Genomic DNA, 21,115 nt, shown 5'->3' on the forward strand with positions numbered 1-21,115 from the left:
GTGTACCGCCTAGGGCCTTCTTAAGTACCCAGACTGAACACAGTGGAGTAGCACAGGCCTCTTGAAACAATGTTCTTCTTTCTTCTACTTATTGTTTCTTCTGACAACCCCTGATCTAGTTAATGGTCAATGTATTGTCTGAGATCTTGTCTCTTCCTCATAAACAGCCCCCTGTACCTGATAGATCTTCGTCTTAAGGCCCTACCCAGAGTAGGAGCTACATTCCACTGACTTTCTCTGTGTTCAGAGTAGATAGCATTTTGCAATAATATCAGGGTAAAAGGTGCTGGGCACATGTAAAATATGAAGAATAATCCTTATGCTACGCTTTTAAAAGCTTTATCATCAGCCACTGGTAGATGAAACATTTGTGCACCAGCAAAACAATACAAACTGAAATAAAACAAATATAAGTAATTATCATCCATTAAATCTAACTGTGCCTGAAACTCAGCGTCTCAAACAGGGCTCAGTTATTTGCTGGGAATCTGAATGCTGTTTGGTATGCTGGTAAATCAAAAAAAGGGAGAGGGAAATATTTGCAAAGTTTGCGTGTCATCTGTGAGCTTAAGAGAGATTTCTGAGGGTCACACCAAGCTATTGCTCTGAATTTATGTTGATAAGGTCCCTGTATGAAGTAGTAATCTGTGCCAGCCCTGAGGAACATACTGCAACCAAGGGCTAACTTCATGGGCTCTGTGCCATGCCTGGGTCTGGGGCCTAAAACACATATACCCATCCCCACTCAGAACACCTCAAGTCCCAGAGACGAAGCAGTATAAACCAACCTAGACTTTCTCTAAGCAAGTGATCTAACCCCCCTCTCCCATCCTCCATCCAAGATATACTTCTTGGCCTGCACTCAGCCAGCTACACTGCTTTGGTACTGAGATTTTGTGGGAGGGCAGGGTGGGTTGGGGCAGGTTTTTCAGTGGTAGTCCCATATATGACATAGAGGCCTGAGAGCGAAAAAGACCCTTCGGGACCCATGTACACTACAGGCCCAGTGATAGCTCACAGGCCTCCACTGAGGACTGTGATGCAGCATTAGTGAGGGAGATGATGTACTGTTTTAGTGAGAGCTCTGTAAACCTAGCACCGTGCTTCTCCCACTGCTAGGAGAGAAAAGCAAGTTCAGTGACCTTGCTTGCAAACACGTTTCAATCTGGTGCATCTAATGGCATCAGCTGAGACTGTCAAAGCAGCACCAAGGGATTTAGCCATCTTCCATTAAAGCAAATGGAAAACATGGGGCAAAACACCCTGCATTACTGAAAGTCTCTGCCAGTGATCTTGTCTCTCCCTCTACACCTCTTTTCCCATTTCCTTTTTATCTACAAGCTGCAGACGAGCAGGTGGCCAGCTGTGATGTAGTGCCCCTGTGTGGATTATTTAAGTATTGCAATATGATTGGGCTGAAATTAAAGCACGTGTAGAACAGAGTGCAATGAAACAGCCTTTTAGTCCTCAGATTAGAAAATTATAGGAAGGTTGAAAAAAGGAAAATCTGAACCCAGGGGAACGTAACTGAGAAGAGATGGGCTGCTTTAAAAATCAAGGGTTACTACATATGTTTGCATAGAGCAGAATCAGATTGGCAGTGGGAGAAGGGCTTGTTTCTCAGCCCGAGCCATGAGCTGGGCAGGGAGGCAGTGTAGAAATGGCCCTAGAGACCATTTTGAAATTAAGAAGTAATTCAGTTTTTTTCTTTACATTTGGCCTTTGGCATCTGCTGGAACTGCCAGTTATCTCATTAGGACCAGCTTTCATGTGTTCACTTGTCTTGTCTACGCTAGACATAGAAATCACAACTTTCTTTTTGCTCGGGCCAGGCTGGGGAAGTCAGCTTTGCTAATACAGTACCTGCTCTGGGTAGAAATGGAAACCTTTGCTGTCCAAATTGTGTCAATCCACTCTCTTCTACAAGCACTGAACTAACTTCTACAAGGAAAAAAAACACAAAACAGGCTTTGTAATATAACTGTAATGTAATAAAATTCTGCCCGGCGTAGTGGAGTAGCTAAACGAAGGCGAAACAACCTGAGGATGGATTTGTGACCTATTTCATGTAAAGGCTGGGCTGGGCTGGCCTGTTGGGCCTTTACCGACCAGATCCTACTCTAGCCTCAGAGATCTGGATGGACAGCACTTCCTGGAGGCCCAAATCCCTTAGGTTTCTTGGAACATCCCAGCCAGTGTCTATATCTGGGATTGTTTCACCACTTCATCTAAATGGAAATAAATCATTTGGTAGTCCAGCACGTTCCACACTTGAGCTTCTCTAGCTTCCTGAAACAATATTTCATTTAAATATCAAAATATTTTTAAACAAAATAATATTTAACATCTTCCTTCAATGATAACCTTTATTTCTTATGGCCTGGCAGGAGTTCCAGTCCAGCCTGTATTTATTTCCCTCAGGGAAGTCTCATTTTAAAGAGCATTTCAACACCTGTGAAAGATGCAGGTTTGCTGGTGCTGGTGAGGAACAACCTTCGTGTATCTGTAGAATAAAACACAGGCTGACAATAGCAGTGGCAGCTCCCATGCCCATTCACCTCAGCGCTGACTTGAAAAGGCCAACTCAAGGTGTGAGCAAGTAATTTAGTGTCCCTGTCTGGTCACTCCTTGACCTCTCCACAGGCCCTCTGCACAAGAGTGACCTTTAGTGCTAATTATGGTGTGTTTCTAATTAACTGAACGCACTGCCTTTAGACATGATGACAGGGCTCACTTGCTAAGCCGGGATGTCAAGTTAGTTTGACTGACTTAGGTTGTTGTTGTTTTAATTTTAACCATTTGCTGAGTGGTGGATCTGGGCTTTTGTTATGAATGTCTGTGTAGTTTAAATGTACCTTGAGAAACTGACCTTAGCACTTCAATGCATGGTCAGAAGTTCTGGATCAGCGCTACTTAAGCTTTGATGTATTTATATCAGGACAACATGACCTGTGACTTTGCTGTGGCCACTCCTCAGAAACTCCAAGTTTCTGTCCAATTAGCCCTTCATTTCCTCAGTGAAGTTGGAATCAGATTCCCAGATCTGAACCAGAGGGACCTTTGGGGGTGTCGGGTTTGGATCACAACTCCATAGGTAAAGCCACTCTTTCAGTCTTTCTAATGATGACCTGATTCCTTTTGGTGGTGTCCTTTATCAATCTGGAGTTGACCATTGCAGACAAGCCCCTGTCTGATGTATTTGTCCCTTCCTGTTGACTTCAGTGCGCTGATATCATGTCCCAGCTTGAACAAACACAAACTCTTACAAATGCTACTGAGACACAAATGCTTCTTAGTCCCAATTGATTGGCAGCTGGATTGTTTTTCTGCTGTTACCCTGTATCCTCCAAGTTTGTTCATGTTGTCTGGCAGAACCAGGACAATCTCAAAGTTCTTCCATTAGACAAAGCAGGAGCCCACTCAACCCAACGTGGTCACAGAGTCTGAACTATCTATCCTCAACAAAATGACAAGCAAGGAGGTGAAGGATCATGTATAACAGACAAACCTGGGACCTGAAAGCATGGAAAACAACTACTGGCACCCATATTCTGCTTGTCGTCGGTGAAGTAGGAGTTGTGCTGCTTTTTCAGGGCATTCTATGAGGCTTTGTACCCTGGTGAGCCAGGGCACCGGATACATACCACAACTGAGGCAGCATGTTCGCAAAAATTTACCACATGCCTTATCCCATTGGCCTAGGTTTTGAATCATAGTTGACTTTTCAGAATCAGCTACTTGGAACTGTCATGTCTTTCTTATATGCTGCGGAGTTATTTAGATATAACAATTAACAGCATGTTTTATTCAAGTGCCAATTTAATTATGTCTCAGCTGAAACTTTACTGTTTCTTACTAGTAGAAGGATACTTTGAATTTTTATAAAAAGTATTCCTGCCCCCACACCAGATTCTAGGCCCTTTGACATCACTTGTATAACACAACAGCCAAATGCCTACATAAATACAATCCAGCATTTCTTCTACTCTAACATAGCTGGTACCACCCAGTCCTTCCTCCAGTGCCAGCAGAGTCAGCAGTGAAGAAATGTAGCCAGATGGAAATGCCTCTTTGCAGAGATCACTAGCAGGGCAAGAAATATCAACCTCAGTTCCAGCAGCAGTGCATGCCATCAGCATGCACCTCAGGCCCCAAATCCAAGCAAGTCTCATTGCAGTATCTAGGGAAGGTAGAAGAATTAGCTCTTTCCTCCAGGGGCTGTCACCACTGCAGCTCCAGCTACATTCAAGCTGCCCATCTCATCCCTGAGAGAGTGAGAGTGTTATGACTGGGAGAAATCCTTGAAGAGCTCAGCAGGCTCTGGGAGATTTTGTACAACCCATTAGGTATGTATTACCAGTTTGCACTGGCTCTTCAGACTCTGGCCAAATATCCTTGGCTCAGACCTCCACACATTTTATGCAGATCCTCAGTGCTCTGTGTATGAGCAGGCCTACTGGCTTCTATGTGGTGATTTGTACTTAGCAGTGTGCACATATGTGTTTGCAAGATTAAGGCCTTCAGAAAGAAGTCATTTAAGACTTTCATTATAAAACACATGGAGTTTTTAACTCTACTTCTTCATAGGAGATCACCTGTTTTTCTTGTAAAAAAAATAAATGGCTACCAATTAAATACCTATAACTTATGAAATTATTTTTCTACCTATTTTAGGGGATGCACAAAGATACACATGTAGCGGCTTTAAAAGGGGAGAGGGAGCTAACTGAGGGCAGTAGCTGTTAGACTGCAACTGTCACACATGCATGAGCCTGTAGCAATAGCCGCATTACAAACACACTCCAACTTTAACCCTGTTCAGCAAGGCTAGGAACAGAAGTTGCATGTAAACCAGTATAAGTAACCAAAAACTGGTTCAAATCTGTAACACAACAGAAGTTCAATAAACTGCTTTCAAAATTGCCAGAACCAGTTTAAAATAAACCTGAACGGATGCAGTATTAGACTTAACTGACTTAGGTTAAATTGGTTTATTGAACTTCTGTCCCAGATCTCCTCCAGATTAAAGTTAACTCATGGTACCCCAGCATCCCAGTGGCTTTGCATCTCTCCCATATAACCCCCTTGCAGGGTGGGTGGGTTAGTCTTGGCCAAGCTGTCTGCTCTAGTTGAGCAGGAAGACATGTTCTAGCACACCCCAGCTTCTGGCCTGGGCTACTGCAGGCATGTGGTTGCATCACAATCCTTCCTGACCTGTGTTGAGGAGCTGTTCCTGACTCGAGAGGTGCGTGGGCCAGCCAGAGATGATGCTCTGCTAGACTTGGTCAAAGGAGATAACCTGGCGACCAACTTAAATATAGAGGGAAGTCTGGGTGACAGTGACCATGAAACCATCATGTTTACTGTGCAACATAAGGCAGACAAATTGAATAGCAGGATTGAAGTCTTGGACTTCAAAAACGCAAATCTGAACAAGCTTAGGTCATTAGTAGAGCAAGTGCTGTGGGACCAGGGACCAAAGGCAAAAGGTGTGCATGAAGAGCAGTTGTTTCTTAAGGACATGATCCTTGAAGTACAAAGGAAGTCCATTCCCATGCAGAGAAAAGATAACAAGAGGGGAAGCCCTCTTGGCTAAACAGAGAAATCATGGTCCTCTTAAGAAAGAAGAAAGAGGCTTATAAGCAATGGAAGCTCAGGGCCCCAAGGAGGACTATTCCACAAAGACCCACATTTGCAGGGAACAAATAAGACAGGCTAAAGCGGTGACCAAACTTAGATTAGCAATGGGAATCAAAGACAACAAAAAGTCCTTCTTTAGGTACATAGGGAACAGGAGGAAAACAAAAGGGAGTGTGGGGCCACTGCTCAACAACTCAGGAGAGCTGGTTCCTGGCACCCAGGAGAAAGCAGAACTCCTGAATGACTACTTTGACTCAGTCTTTCACTGGACCATGGGGAAAACCAGGCCAGGTAGAGTAGAGGATAAGCATGGTAGGAATAATCGCCTTCCTGCAATTGCCATAGAATTGGTATATGACCAATTAGAAAATTAGACATATACAAGTCAGTGGGACCAGATGATCTTCATCTGAGAGTGCTGAAGGAGCTGGCCAAAGTCATTGTAGAACCCCTGGCGAAACTCTTCCACAACTCGTGGCGCTCTGGAGAAGGCCCTGAGGACTGGAAGAGGGCCAGTGTTGTGCCCATCCACAAGAAGGGCAGGAGGGAGGACCCAAGTAACTATAAGCCAATCAGCCTAACTTCTATCCTAGCAAAAAGCCTAGAAAAGTTCATCAAGGAGTCTATCTGCAATAAGCTTGCAGAAGGTAAGGTTCTGAATGACAGTCAGCATGGCTTCATCGTGGGCAGGTCTTGTCTTACCAACCTCATCTCCTTCTATGACCAGGTAACTCACCACAAGAAAGCAGGTTGACATTGTAAACCTAGACTTCCAAAAGGCCTTTGATCTAGTATCCCACGATGTCCTCACAAGAAAATTGAAAGATTGTGGGCTTAACTCCAAGACAGTCAGGTGGGTGAGGAACTGGCTGCAGGATTGAACCTAGAGAGTCATAGTGAACAGATCTGTGTTATCGTGGTGAGAAGTAGGCAGTGGTGTCCCGCAGGGGTTGGTACTCAGTCCAGTACTTTTCAACATCTTTATTAACAATTTGGATTTGGGGGTGAAGATCTCACTGGCCAAGTTCACAGACAACACCAAGTTATTGGGAAGCATGGTCATGCTTGAAGATAAGCTACAGTTACAGGCAGACCTAGATAGGCTAGCAAGTTGGGTGGATCAGAATCTGATGAAGTTCAACGTGGAGAAATATAATGTGCTCCACCTCGGACGAGCAACCCCCAACACACCTACAGGCTTGGTGGCACAAAACTGACTAGGACGACGAATGAAAGGGACCTGGGGGTAATAATAGATCACAGTATGAATATGACCCGGCAGTGTGATGCTGTAGCCAGTAGAGCAAATTAGACTCTGGTGTGCATCAACCAATGTACCTCCAGAAAAACCAGGGAGGTGATTCTTCCACTCTACTCAACACTGGTGAAACTGCAGCTGGAGTACTGTGTCCGGTTCTGGGCACCACACTTTGACAAGAACATGGACAAGCTTGAGAGAGTCCAAAGAAGAGCCACCCACATGATTAGAGTCTCGTATAGCTTGCCTTTTGAGAAAAGGCTGAGGGATCTGGGACTCTTCAGCCTGAAGAAAAGGCAGCTGAGAGGGGACCTGGTAGCAGCTTACTGCTACACTAGGGGAGTACATCAAGGGCACGGTGAGCAACTGTTCAACAGGGCATCTGAGAGGAAAACTAGGAGTAATGGCCACAAACTCCTGGAAGATCAATTCAGGCTTAACATTATGAAAAACTTCTTCACAGTCAGAGTGTCTGGACTGTGGAATAAGCTCCCTCCAGAGGTGGTGAGATCACCTACCCTGGAAATCTTCAACAGGAGACTAGACAGTCACCTTGCTGGGGTCACTTGACCCCCAGTTATCTTTCCTGCTTGGGGCAGGGAGCTAGACCTTCCAAGGTCCCTTCCGGCCCCTTACAATCGATGAATTTCTGGAATCAAAAGTGAATATATGTTCACTTGCTTATCAATTTAATCTCTGCAGTTTCGACTAATTTGCAAAGACTGAATTGATTCAGCCTCAGGCTTTTTGACTGTCTGTAATTAGTCCAAGGGTCAAAGTTTGACTCAGTTTAACCCACTGAAGCTCCTTCTCCACTAAGGTGTACATTTGTTCAAAACCTTAGGTCAACATTTCTCAACTTTTTTTTAGACCCAAAAAACCCTTCAGACAATGCAGCATCTTAGTTTTCACTCATTTTTTGTCTACAAAAAAACAGCAATTCTTCTACTGTGGTCTCTTCTGGCAGTGCACAGGACCATCCCTCAAGGCTTTGCTTGCTTGCTTTCTTGTGAGGGGTGCTTACTTATGTATGTGAGTATGGTGGTGGGTCAGTCAGGGAGGTGGGGAAGGGTCAGGTGCTGGCTCTGTTTTCTGGCTTAGGTGTTTGCAGGCTGAGCTCCTAGCTAAAAGGTGATGAGTTGAAGGCTCGGTGTGGATTTAGAGATGGATGTGAGCTGGGAGGTGGGTCCCCAGTGGTCATGAAGAAAATTTCTTTTTCACCATGACACATGGCAGGCTGTGATGGGCCCCAGAACCAGTCAGGCTAGCGGCAGGGCTCTGGGGCTGAAAGCTGCAGCCACCATGCAAAGAGCTCCATAAGCCCACAACAGGTCAATGGCTTTGACCCTGTGAATTCCTGTTTTAAAGCTCTGAATTTGTTGTGTGAATCATGTTTGCACACCTACAGGCACTAACCCTAGGGGCACCCTGTGTCATTCAAAAAAAGGTTACAAGGCACCCCAGGGAGCCACAGTGCCCTGGTTGAGAATCACTTCCTTAGGTCTTTCTGTCTTCCTCATTACTGTTGTTCTTGGTCATTATATGATCTTTCACCTAGTTTTCCTCACAACACTCCTGTGGGGTAGAAGAGTCAAATTATGCCCAATTTACAAAAGAGAAACTGAAGTGTAGAAAAAGGAGGGGTCATGTCCAAAGTCATACGGAAAGTCTGTGGCAAGGAGAGGGATATATTTTCAGACCCCCAGTGGTCTCCTTTCACCCCCTCCCTTTTTTTAATAGACACTTGAAATGGAGTTGACAGTCCTGTGTGAGATTACCACATACAACATAACAGACTGACATAGCTAACTACTTCTCTCGATATCATATAATTTCATGCTTCACCAGATTACATGATAAAGTTGTGCTGCAGACTTGGTTCTTTGACTCACGCACCTTTTGACTGATCATAAAGAAGCATTTACATGAGCCACTAAGGACACCAAGAGAATTAGTTTAATGTTCTCTCCTGAAAAGTGAGAGAATAAAAATAGTTTGTTCATAGCGCACAAGTCAATTCCCTGAGTATATTGACTAGTGTGTTCCACCTGGGACCAAAATGCATGCCTGCTGCTGCTGCTGTTTTACTCATTAGTCCTGGCAAAGACAGCCCATCTAAAAGGAGGTGAGCAGATTCCATTCCCTCACCAGAGGACTTGTACATGAAGTACTGCCAGGTCAAATAACTAAGTGATGTAACAGCTAGGTCCTGACTGAGATTACTGTTAGTAGGAGTCACAGAACAATACACCCGAGATAGCATTTTCCTTAGAAAGTTCCAACAATGTTGCTGTTCATGTGCTGAAACACCAGCAGTCTCAAATACCCAGGCCCTATTCCTCACCATTAAGTCCTCTATATTAAAGCAATGATCTTTTTATGTGTTCAAGTAAGTAAAAGGTAAAAATAAAAAATAAAAGGCTGAGGCACTTCAAAAGCACCTCCGAATTCTTTCCACATACAAGCTACCACAGCAATCTGCCAGCCTTTTGCATTCTAGGCTCTACTTGAATCAAAAGAACAGGGCAGACTGTGGGTGCATTTCCATGAGATGCTTTACTACACATTAGACTAATCTAATGCACAGTAAATCTTCACCATCTACATGTGCACAGGATTTACTATGCAGTAAATTAGGTTAACATGACATCTGCTAGAACCAAGAAATACAGGTACTAGATTAACAGCAGCTACTGTGTAGTAGTGCATGTGTAGGTGCTGAGAGCAATTTGCCAGAGATCCCGGGGTCAAAAAAATACCTGCCCCTAAAATAGGCAGCGTGGTGCATGTGGCAGCAGCATGCACTGCCAGAAACTGGAACATGGGCAGCCAGAGCCATTCTCTGGCTGCTGGCCAGGCTCCAAATGGCTGGTTCTGCACTGCTGCTTTTTTGGGGGGCCCCCAGGACCCCATGTAAAGCTGCTGGGGCTAGCACAGATACTGGCCCCAGCCTCCCCTATCCCACCCAGGTCCCTTTGCTGCACGCTGGAGCACAGGTACTAGCTAGGGCATATCCAGGGACAGATAGGAACAGCATAAATATGTGTCCCTGGATATACCCTTGCACATGCACTGCTGCTATGCCACTGGATATGCTCGTGCATATTGATATGCCCTTGTATATGTGCTGCTGCTATTTGTCCTGTAGGAAATGTACACACCTGCATATGCATACTCATGGGGGCATGCCTCTGTGTATCTGTGGGGTTATTTAACTTCCATGCCTCAATTTTCCTATCTGTATAATGGGAGTAAGCCTTGCTTCCCTACCTCAGAGAGTGTGGGAGAGTAAATGCAAAAAGGTATGTGAGCTGCTCTGATAAGATGGAAGGTAGGAGGTGCCATCAGAAAGCAAATAAATATGCATATGAAGTTCTTTTTATTCACTGTACAGAATTCAGTGTGAAGGTCATTGAGCTGGTAGGAGGAAATCCTCTTTCTGCATCAACAAAATTTGTTTCTGGCACTGCTATGACTGAACATACGAGACTTGTCCGTGGAAATCTCTCAACTATCAGAACACTCAAGTTGAGCCAAGTTTTTGGCTTGGCAGGTAGAATATTAACACGCCAACTGCTTGGAGATTCACTGCCACTTCAGGGATGACTTTGTCTCTACCTCATACTTTTATTTCATCCACAGTAGTGCGTGGCTTACTTTTGTGGCTTAGCTATTTATTCTGTTCCTTGGATGTTTGCTATGTCGACTGCTGGCGTCACTGGGATGTTTGAAATCTTTGCTTTTTAATTAGCGTCCTTGTTAAGTTGCAAAAAAGCAACAAGTAAAACCTAGGGATATTTCCTGTGCTGCCGATTAGCTGAAGCCTTTACTCCATTCCAAAGTTTGCAGACACGTTTGGGAGATTCTCCTGTTCAAGCAGTGATAACACAAAGTTAATGTGTTTGCTTAGGAAAAGAATAGAGTTCTGACGTTGGAGGTTCTATTACCAGAATGGCACAAAGCAAACCACAGAAAATAGAAAGAGACACATCGCCAAATGTCAAAATGCATGTTAGTAAAGCGGAATTTGATTGTGAATTTGTCCTCTAGATAATGAGGAGACACAGGGGTTTAAAAGTGGGGAGCTGGGATGCCTCAATCAACCAGAGAGAGAACGTGGAGGAAGGAGTCTTGACAAGCTTTGTAGTAAAGCGCTCGCAGTCAGATTTAGAAATCCAAAAGATCCCAGTTAGCTACAATGGAAACTAGCGTATTCACCAGTATTCTTATCGCTGCTGCTGCTGTTTCTGCTGCTTTTCAGGCATCTGCTTCTCCAGTAGTGCCTGAAAAACTGCAGCTTCTGGAAGGTAAGTTGTGTCTCAGTGCAGTACTACAATGTTAGATCACACAATGCCTCCGTGAAATAGTATCACTATGTGAAGTTTTGATATAATTGAACAAAATAAAATTGCAGTGATTTAATTTACAGAATGATCAGATCATTTGTTGTACTCTGACTGTAATGAAAGGTAAGGTAACAGGTTAAATCTTCAGATGGTATGAACTGCAATAGCTCCACTAATGATAATAGAGTTAGCCAATATACATCCGGTGAATATGCGGTCCATCAAATGCACCATGTTCCTTTTAACGCATTATGTATATAATCACAGCTGCATGCATTCTGTCCCATTGTATCACTGAATTGATTCATGAAGAGCAAGTTGTCCTAAACCTCTATTTCAAAGTTGTAGTTTTAGTAAATGCAATGCTTTTCTTGGCCTACAATGATAGGAATGTGAGGCAAGATTAACTAATACAGGATAAAGCATCTGTATATGAACCACTCTCAGCCAAAAAAATAGATATTGGCCTGTTTTTATGTATGTTTGAAAAGCTTGCTCTTTCACACAAGTCATTAAAAGAGCCAATAACCTCTTTTTTCCTTAAAATTCTTCTTTTTTTTCCTGAAACAAGACAAAAGGAGGACAGCTTTGGACAGCCCTGCTGCTGATCAGACAGGGAAGATCCTGACATTGTTATCAGCATTTGACGAGGCACAGAAAAGTGCCAATCCAAGATTAAACCCCAAAATCACTGGACTCAAAGGTAATAGTGAATATATAATTTGGTTCAGAAAGTTTTTCTTAGATAGGTTATAAGTGGCTTTTCCTGAGTGTGGGACATAATTACAGTGTGCTTGAAAAAGAGATGTTAGGTACAAAAGTTTTCTGAATTGCTTACTAGCAATTAAATGGTAGATACAAAATTACAACTCCTTGAACTGAGATGCTTTTTTCTTGTGACAATTCTCCCTCTTCTCTACTCTCAGTATACAGGTGTTCAATTTGCTTTCATGTAGGTATTTGAAATATATTTATATATAACCATTGAACCATTTTGGACCCTTCTGGATATGGCCAGTTGACAAATACAGCTCCCAGAGGCATTTTCATTACATTATCTGCTTCTTATATCTCCTATGCTGCACTTGAAAGGCAGTGAGTGTAAAAATAAGCCATTAATTTAATAAGAATACTGGGAATAGTATAAAATATGGGAAACACTTTACAAAATGAAAGTTTCCTGCCTGCAGAATAAATAGATAAATAATGGATAGCAGCCTATTACATCCTTTTCAATATAGTTACAGCACAATATATTTCAAAACTAGAATTACCATCTAGAAAAGAACAAAACTGGAGCTGGTTTAGGTTTTGTAGAGCCTTGCAAATCACCTTTTTTTTTGCCAGCTCTCATATCCTTGCAACCTGGATCTCCTGGGTACAAGGAGTGCATCAAATAACTGATTTATTTTATGTCTACCCTTAGATAATAATCCTGTTGAAAAAAGTAGTTGGCATAGTGGCTAAGGCTCATGGCTGGAGGTCAGGTGAATTATCTGTTTTAAGGTTGAAAGCTGTCACCTCTCACCTCAATATTTGCACACTTTCCATGTAAAATTGATACTGGTACTGACTTCATGGATCCTTGGGTGTCTTCTTCTTTAAAGGATAAAAGTTCTGCATAGGGTAGAGTGATTTGAGTTGCTGGGTTAATTGTTTTGTTAGTTCTGGGGAGAATTGTTTATCTGTATTTTTTAGGAAGTAGAAGTGAAAGGGAAAGGATGAGGGAAGCTTTAGTATTGTGAGTGTAATATGTTATATTATTTACACATAATTTTTTTGTGACTCTGCTTCTCCATCTTTAAAATGGGGACAATGATAGTTACCTAGTTGAAAAAGGGCTATGCTGATAAAGACTTTGGAGTTTTGTGATGGAAGAGCCTACAAGAATGCAAAGTCTTTAAAACCTTGCTGAGATTGGTTTGCTGTGGGATGTTATGCTAAAATGGTGGGATATGCAAGTAGAAAAAAAATACCACAAACACTATGCCCTTGCCAGCAGTTCAAAAGGAAAAGAATTCTAGCTTTTCATGAGCACAATATTTGTTATTCTTAGTACCACATATTTTTTTCCATTTAGTTTAGGCTATAATTCAAGTATTAAATATTATTCAAATATTCAGTGGGCATGTCTACACGTGCATTTACACCAGCTTAAATTTACTGAGCAGTAAGTGGGAATAGGCTGGTGTCTACATGTGTAGGCATTAAAGCACATTAACGCTGTGCGTGGATTGACTTGGGACTAAAGTTAGTCCCAAGTCAGTCCACACACACAGTGTTACTGTGCTGCAAGGCTACTGTGCATTACTGCTCAGTAACTAATCAGGCATACATTTGTTATCTGCATGATGCAGGTATCAAATTTACACTCAAGTCAGTATAAGTCACCATGTTTACTGCACAGTACAGGTGTGCACATGTAAGCGCGCGCTTCTACTGCACAGTAATTTCAGTTACTGCACAGTAAATCTTCACATGTAGACATGCCCAATATGGCTCAAGTGTTGAATAAGATTGAGAGACTATCTGAAAAGCCTGATCAAGCTTAGACACATTCAGAGATAATAATTTATTGAGGGTGAAATTTTAAACACACACACACACACACACACACACACACACACACACACACACACACACACGCACACACATACTTAAAGGTCCTTTAAAACAAAAGTGAAGAGTTATTACTTTTCATATGACCATTGACATTTTCCCCCCAGAGATGATTTTTCAAATCCTGCCCTTAAGTATATACTTACATATAACTGTCAAGTTTCAAGAATTTATAATTATAGGGCCTGATTCTCATATACCCATGTCCATTTTAAACCACTCAAGTCATATGACGAGACCTTCAAATGACAGCAAATAATGTTTATGCTCACTTTATGCTGCCAGTGAGACATAAAGTGGCTTTAGTGTTAGTAAGAGCCAGGCTATTTTCCTTCTTAAAATTGGTTTAAAAAGATTAACTTTTTATGACTGCCTCCTAAAGTGTCACATAGAGCAAAGTGTCAGGTCTAGAGGTAAAACACAAGTTCCATTTAAATCACAAATATATAGGGTTTAGGTCAAATATTTGTTCATGGTCCTGCAATAAAACTTCTTCACGAAACACGAGATACATAATAACAGGGAGCCAACTTTAACTAAATTAATCAGGAACTGAAAGTGTGCAAATGAAACCAGCCATCAGGATTTATCTGAAGGGTTGCAGTTAACCCTATTGCTGAGATACTGGATGCATTTAAAGGAAGAATGTGAACCTGTTGTACACTAAGCACTATTCTAAATCATTACATGAAGGGACTGGCATGGGAAGCAGCAATAACTGCTATTTATCCATAAATGGTATAAGGTCTAGGCAACCGACCCCTCCAGCTAAATGCCAAACCAAATAAAAGAGACATTTGCAGCCTTGTTAGCTTGAACCTCTGAGAGGTCAGAGCACCAGAGAATCATTAGCATAGAGGCCTCAGCCAGACCTAAGTCTTGTAACATGTCTTCAGGTGTTTAGGAGACACTCCAGTCAACTGAAGTATAATATACTGCAGATACAAGAATAATGCAGATATAAGTTGGCATGGCTTGTTTCTTGCTAGATTTATTTATCACGAGGAGATGTTTCTATCTGAATCTAGGAATGTCGTCATGCAGGCTTATGGGGAAAAATATCTTTCCATAATTATTTCTGTTTGTATGTCATATGTCATAGTTCTGTAAGTGTGCATTGATTTGTCTGAGATTCTCAATGCATCAGATTTTGTCAGAGGTAATTCTGGGCCTCTAATTTCCAGGATGCATCTGTACAGCTATGGTCACTGTTACAGTTCAGGCTAGTTGAGGGGCTCCTCTGAGCTTTACCAGTTAACTACAGGTGTTTTGAGACTGTGCAGTGGGCCACAGGCCTTCCCTGCCTACCATGCCCTATTGCGACTATGTCCTCTATGGCAAAGCAAAGGGTGGAGAATGGTACATGGGCTGACTAAGGCAGCTCTATATCAGTTGATAGTTCCCTTATGTTAGGGAGGTTCCCAGGTGCCTTCTGGCCACTTGTAAAAAGCAAAGAAGACTCAGAATCTGATTTTTTTGGTTGGGACAAGGAGAATTTATTTTTCCCCTCATAAATACTACTGGCTTCAGGTGGAGGGTGGAGGAAAGTTACCTTCCCCTGAAGCAGTGGGACACTGGCCATAGCTAAGGATGCAGGCTTTTGAGGGAGGTATGCTGATGTTTCTGATAGTATTAAAAAAATTGATAGATTCTTGGCTTAATGAGCTTGCTCTTCTCTTCAGAGCCAAACTGATCATGAGATCTGGAATCAGGAAGGAAATTTTCCCCTTGGCAAAGACTGTTGGGGGCTTTGCCTTTCTCTGTAATGTGGAACATGGTCCTCCTTTGGAGATCGTCTGAGTACATATTAATCAGTTACTTCCCTGTTTTTTCAATGCAGAATCCTCATCTTTCTTGTTTTTACCTAGGTCACACTGTAGGATGTACTTGGTATTTCTGGTTTGTGCTTTGTAGTTGCGTGCGAGGGTTTGAAATGGCAATTTAGGGTACACAAGGCACTGTGATAGGCACTTGCAGTCCTACCTGCCTGTGCTTACCCCACCACCACCTGGGGAGAATGTGGCTACCAAACAAAGCTCCTGGGGCTTTCCTAGGGAAGCATGGTTTTCATACCACCTCTTCTGGCTGTGGCTATGTGGAGGAATTTTTAAATGTTTTGTTCATAATAATTAATAACAGTTTCTCAGAGGCCCAGCCAAAGATCCCCAAGATCCTCTAATTAAAGCACCCTCAGCGTCACATGTAGTCAGCATCCCACACTTTAAAATGGCAGCAAGGGTGATTGAACTAAAGCTAATTCAATGAGCCGCTCTACTTAAAGCACCCCCCTCCACCCAGGAGCACATGTATAGACACCCTTTATGGCTAAAAAGAGCAGATGGCAGGGGGTCGGACTGGATGATCTGCTCAGGTCCCTTCCAACCCTAGAAACTATGAAACTATAAGATAGCAATGCTTTTGGTTGTGTGCCGACCATTGCTTATCATGCCAGCAGTGTCTGCTTGGTTTTTTTGTGCTCCCCTGTCTGTTTGTTGTGTCCATCTCTTAGGAAGACATGCTTGAAAGGGACCACCTGGGTCCTGGCCTCTAATCCCAGGCCTTTTTAAGCAGACATATCATAGACATTAAATCCAAAGGGGCCCACATAAATGTTCGCTCTGCAGTTCCCACCTACACCCCCCCTCAGCCACACAACCCCCTCTAATAACTTAAAATGACATTATAATCTGTAACACAAAAAAAACTCAATGCTTCAGTAACTATGATATGCCACAAGATGAGGGCAGGGGGGACTGAGGCTGCTGCCGATGCAGCAGCAGGGAATTTGCTAGATGATGTAAGCCCAGATGGTCCTAGGAAGTGGATCATGCCCCAGGCCACAGAGGAAGACATTCTGTATTTTCTGCACAGCTGGTAAGATCTGCATACAGCATCTTTGTTATACACTTGTACAGCACCTAATACAAATAGTCCCTCTACCTGTAAAGGAGGATAAGAGGTATTGCATTGGCTACCATTTAACTGCAGTAACAAGGAAACCATTGAACTAGTTGGGTTTTGGTTTGGTAAGTTTGGGTACTTGTTCTTTAATTGTAAGCTCTTTGAGGTAAAACGTTCTTTTAGTTAAGTATACAAGGTCTAGCAAAGCAGTTCAAGGTTTTTAGACTCAGCGAGCTTTAGTTCAAGCACCCCCACTGCCATCTGAAGTGCAGGGATGCTGAATGGATGTGACACAGAGGCTGCTGGAGTGTGTTAATTAAATCGATTAAAACTGAGCCTGCTCCAACACATACTAAGTAGCATGCTTCAGAGCAGACATCCTGGACGTGTATAAGTGCCCAATGTCCTTTTTTCAAACAGTCTGTAAAACCAGAAATATAATACTGAGAAAAGCCCCAGGCAGAAACTCAAAGGGAAGGGGAAGATTCTTGACATGTTTGAAACACTGCTTCTCCGCGCCCTATTACTTCTGAAACCAACTCAAAGGGCTCAGGCCAAATGACATTCCCAATACAAATTCTGGTGTCTATACCATTTTCCCATCTCAGTGCCTGAAACAGCTCTGACACTGCCAGCTTGAGACTTACAGCTATGCCTAAAATATATTTAAACAATGGGAAAGTGTAGTCTACCAGTGTAAACACTGGACTGGGAGCCAGGGACTCCTGAATTCTAGTCTCACCTTTGACACTCAGACCCTTTTGTCACCTTGGGCACTTCTCTGACCCTCCACTTTCATTTTCAAATCATATTTGCCATACACTTCAAGTCAAAACACTTGATCAAGACCTTTGTGTTGCTGGGGCTAGACTCTGCAGTTCCTTATTTAAGCAAATGCACCCAATAACGCCTCAATTGAGTAAGTACTTTCAGGACTGAGTTTTCCTAGTGCAGTTTGCCCATTTACATCCTCTTGCCCCCTGAAAAGGAAATCTCCTAGGAGTTTAGTCAAATGCTAGGCTGCATTGAAACCTGCAAGAGGTAAAGCAAACATGAATGCCATCTTCCAAAAGAAATGCTGCTAAATGTTTTCTCTCTTTGCATTTCAGCTTATGCCAAGATGTTTGGGAAGACAGTCAAAACGGTAAGAACAGCAACTGTATGTTTTGATTTTTATTTCTCGATCTAGTCATCATCGAGTATTTGAAAATTCTCTTCCTCATCACACAACTAAGTTAACTCACGGTGGACTACTTTTTTCACTGGCCCTCTAGCTGGCTAGTGATCCTAACTTCTAGGAAATACATTTATGCAAATTATCCTTCATGTGTTTTGCTTTGATCAGGAGGGTTTGAATGGAGGCCAGTCTAATCCCCCTTTCCATCAAGAAGGCACTGCTGAGCTGAGTGAGGATCTCCTGGAAATAAATCCTTTACACGGAAAGAACTTCAGGAAATCAGCACCGCAGGTACCCAAGAAATCCAAGAAGAGAGGTAAGACTCTTTCCAGTGTAGTGCCTGCCTCATTACTAGGTCGCTTTGATAGCAGACAGCACTGCAAATGTCTTTCAGTGTTTGTAAAAGGAGATAGATGCCCTCTAGCCACAGAAAAGTACAGCCTAGGTCATAACCACCCTGTTCTGTGCATCTCTGTAATGTACTTCCATTCTGGGGTCCACAAGTGAAAGAGAAGCTCAGTGTCTATGGCTTTGGGCTCTCTGCCATCTATGCCAAATAGCATTTCTGGTAGACTTTCCTGTGATGTGGCCAGTGGTGCCACAGAAACTGGGCTGAAACCACCAAATTCATTTTCTATAAAAGCCACTGAAGAATCATTAGCTAGTAAATGTGACTTTCTACTGACTTGAACTTTACTTGAACTTGTAACCCTGAAGTGAAAAAGCTAATCCAGCCACATGCACGTCATAGATATTCTCTCAAGAAGGATATCCAACTGGTAGTGCACTAACTCCAAATGCAAGAGACATGGCCTGTATCACCACAGGTTTCTCCTATAATTTGGGGCCAGTCCTCATTCTGCCTAGGGACACGGTGGCAGACCAATTAAGACATCTCACTATGGATCTGGAGGCATGAGTTCAAGCACACTCTGAACACAGGCTGAGGGTTGTCTCTAGCTGATCCACCTGTACATGGGTGTCTAGTCATTTAAGGAGGTCTGTGACAGACAGGTAGATGCAATGCTAGCCTCTTTGCTCCCTTGTAATGCACTAGCTTTGGAAACTGGCAAGCCTTAACAACAGTGGCCAGTAGGTTCATTCTCTCTATGCCCCAACTCTCCACCTATAAAAGGCTAATAATTGGAACACATGAATTGTAAAGGCTCTTTAACCAAGAAGGCCCAGCCCTCATCACAACACCCCAACACAGTGATTTATATCCTTAATATATGATAATCTTTTAAAAGTAAAACAACAAAATAAACAACTTTAAAAAGCCCCAAAATGTGCAATCATGGTTCATAGATTTCATAGACATTAAGGCTAGAAGGGACCTCACGAGATCATCAGGTCCAGCACCCTGCCCAAGGGAAAGGAAGTCAGCTGGGGTCAAATCCAAGCGTTTCTTAAAGGTATCCAGTGTAGGTGCTTGCACCTCTTCTGGAGGAGTCTATTTCAGACTCTAGAGACTCAGACAGTAAAAGAAGTTTTTCCTTGTGTCCAGTCTAAAATGGTCTTCCAGCAGTTTATGACTGTTAGATCTTGTCTTCCCTTGGGGAACCCTGCTGAACAGACATTGTCCCAGTTCCTGATGTACACCCCTTATATGTTTATAGGCTGCCACCAAGTCACCCCGAGCCTTCACTTCTCCAGGCTGAAGAGTCCCATGCCTCTCAGCCGCTATTCATAAGGCCTATTCTCTTGCCCTCTGATCATGTACATGGCTCTCCTCTGGACTCTCTCAAGCTTCTCCACGTCCTTTTTAAAAAGTGTGGAGCCCAGAATTGGATGCAGTACTCCAGCTGCAGCCTCTCCAAGGCCAAGTAAAGCAGGACTGGTGCAGCTCCCACCCAGGCCTGTTTGCAGGGGTCAGCCCTGGGAGCCCTGTGCCATCTCTGTCCAGCCTCTCATGCAGGAATTGGGCTCTGGCAGCCTTGCACTGCATCCGTGTTCCAGGATCAGGTCCCACACCACCCTGTGTGACTGACCTAGCACTCAGGGCCATGGCCTGCAGGGCTCCTCATGGACTCATGGGGGGCCCTGCTCAGGGATCCTGGTTCTCTCCGATTCAAAAAAATCCCCAGTAGTCAGCTAAAAAAAAGTAACCCCAGATCCACATTTTTGCATGATTCAAGTGAAATACCACTAATGGTGTTTCATGTCAATCATGGAAAAATGTGGATTTGGAGTTCCTTTTTTGAACCAAAAATTGGGGATTTTTTAAACTCGGAGGAAACCAGGATCCCTGCAAGATAACACAGCACTGGATGTTGGATCTGGCCCATGGACCGGGGGTTGAGCACCCCTGCCCTAGTACTCTGACCGAGGTAGCTAGTGGTGGCAGTATAGCAGTGTCAGTATGAGTGGTCACTCCTGAAGTTACTAGCCTCTCTGAGAAGCAGGCTATAATTAGCCAGGGTAAAGAACCTCACAAACATGGCTATACTGCTTCTGCTGGACAAGCTACCGTGGGGAGCTATGCAATGCACTGCGTTCTGCCATGACATGAACCTCATGTTTGGTTCTCTCTCTTTTGACACCACATTCCCTTCCCTTTGCCCTCCAGGGTTCTTTACCAAGTCTCTGAGAACCATGACTGCACCCCACCCCAGTCAAAGTGGTATTTGTGCTGCCCAAGAGAACAAGTTAGAGCAATTAATGTAAATGATTCTGGCATTGTCTCTTGATGATCTTTAAATGAAAGCTGTGAGACAGTTATTAGAAAGCACTCTGCTACCCAAACAGACACTTCTTATAAAATAGGTCACCATAGGTTATCAATCCATAATACTCCCATATATATTACACATCCTTTTGACGACTGGCAAGTCTTCTCCTTATTCCTAGGGTTTGTGAAAGCCTTGCATTGGATTGGGGTGGGGCATTGTTAAAAGGAATAACTGTGACAGAGGTCAAGTCTGAAGAAGTGCCCTGTGTGAAGAAGGACTGATGTGGCTGGTCACATGCTGGGCTGTGTTTTCAAAGGCAATTTCTGAATTAGTAATGAACTGTTGCACAGAACAATACTTGCATTTAGGCAACCAAACAGCATTTTCCTGTTCCCAACAGTTAGTCAGATTTCTCAGTTTGCTTATACAGCTCCACCGTTTTGAACATGCAAATGGCACTCACTATTTTAGAGCATGGATTGAGGGTAATTTGAAAATTAGG

At 43.1% G+C, this 21,115-nt stretch overlaps 1 long non-coding RNA gene across 1 annotated transcript in view; it reads left to right on the forward strand.

Moving 5' to 3' along the window:
* Nucleotides 1–21,115, forward strand: part of LOC109303375 — a 31,864-nt gene that overhangs the window by 5,737 nt on the left and 5,012 nt on the right. Inside the window, exons 2-4 of the long non-coding RNA XR_002099078.1 lie at nt 11,816–11,947; nt 17,874–17,908; nt 18,110–18,257. This is a non-coding gene — a long non-coding RNA (uncharacterized LOC109303375). The remainder of the gene's footprint in view (nt 1–11,815; nt 11,948–17,873; nt 17,909–18,109; nt 18,258–21,115) is intronic.

The sequence above is a fragment of the Gavialis gangeticus genome, unplaced genomic scaffold (assembly GCF_001723915.1).
Source record: "Gavialis gangeticus isolate Ggan-Ray unplaced genomic scaffold, GavGan_comp1, whole genome shotgun sequence".
Classification (NCBI taxonomy): Eukaryota; Metazoa; Chordata; order Crocodylia; family Gavialidae; genus Gavialis; species Gavialis gangeticus.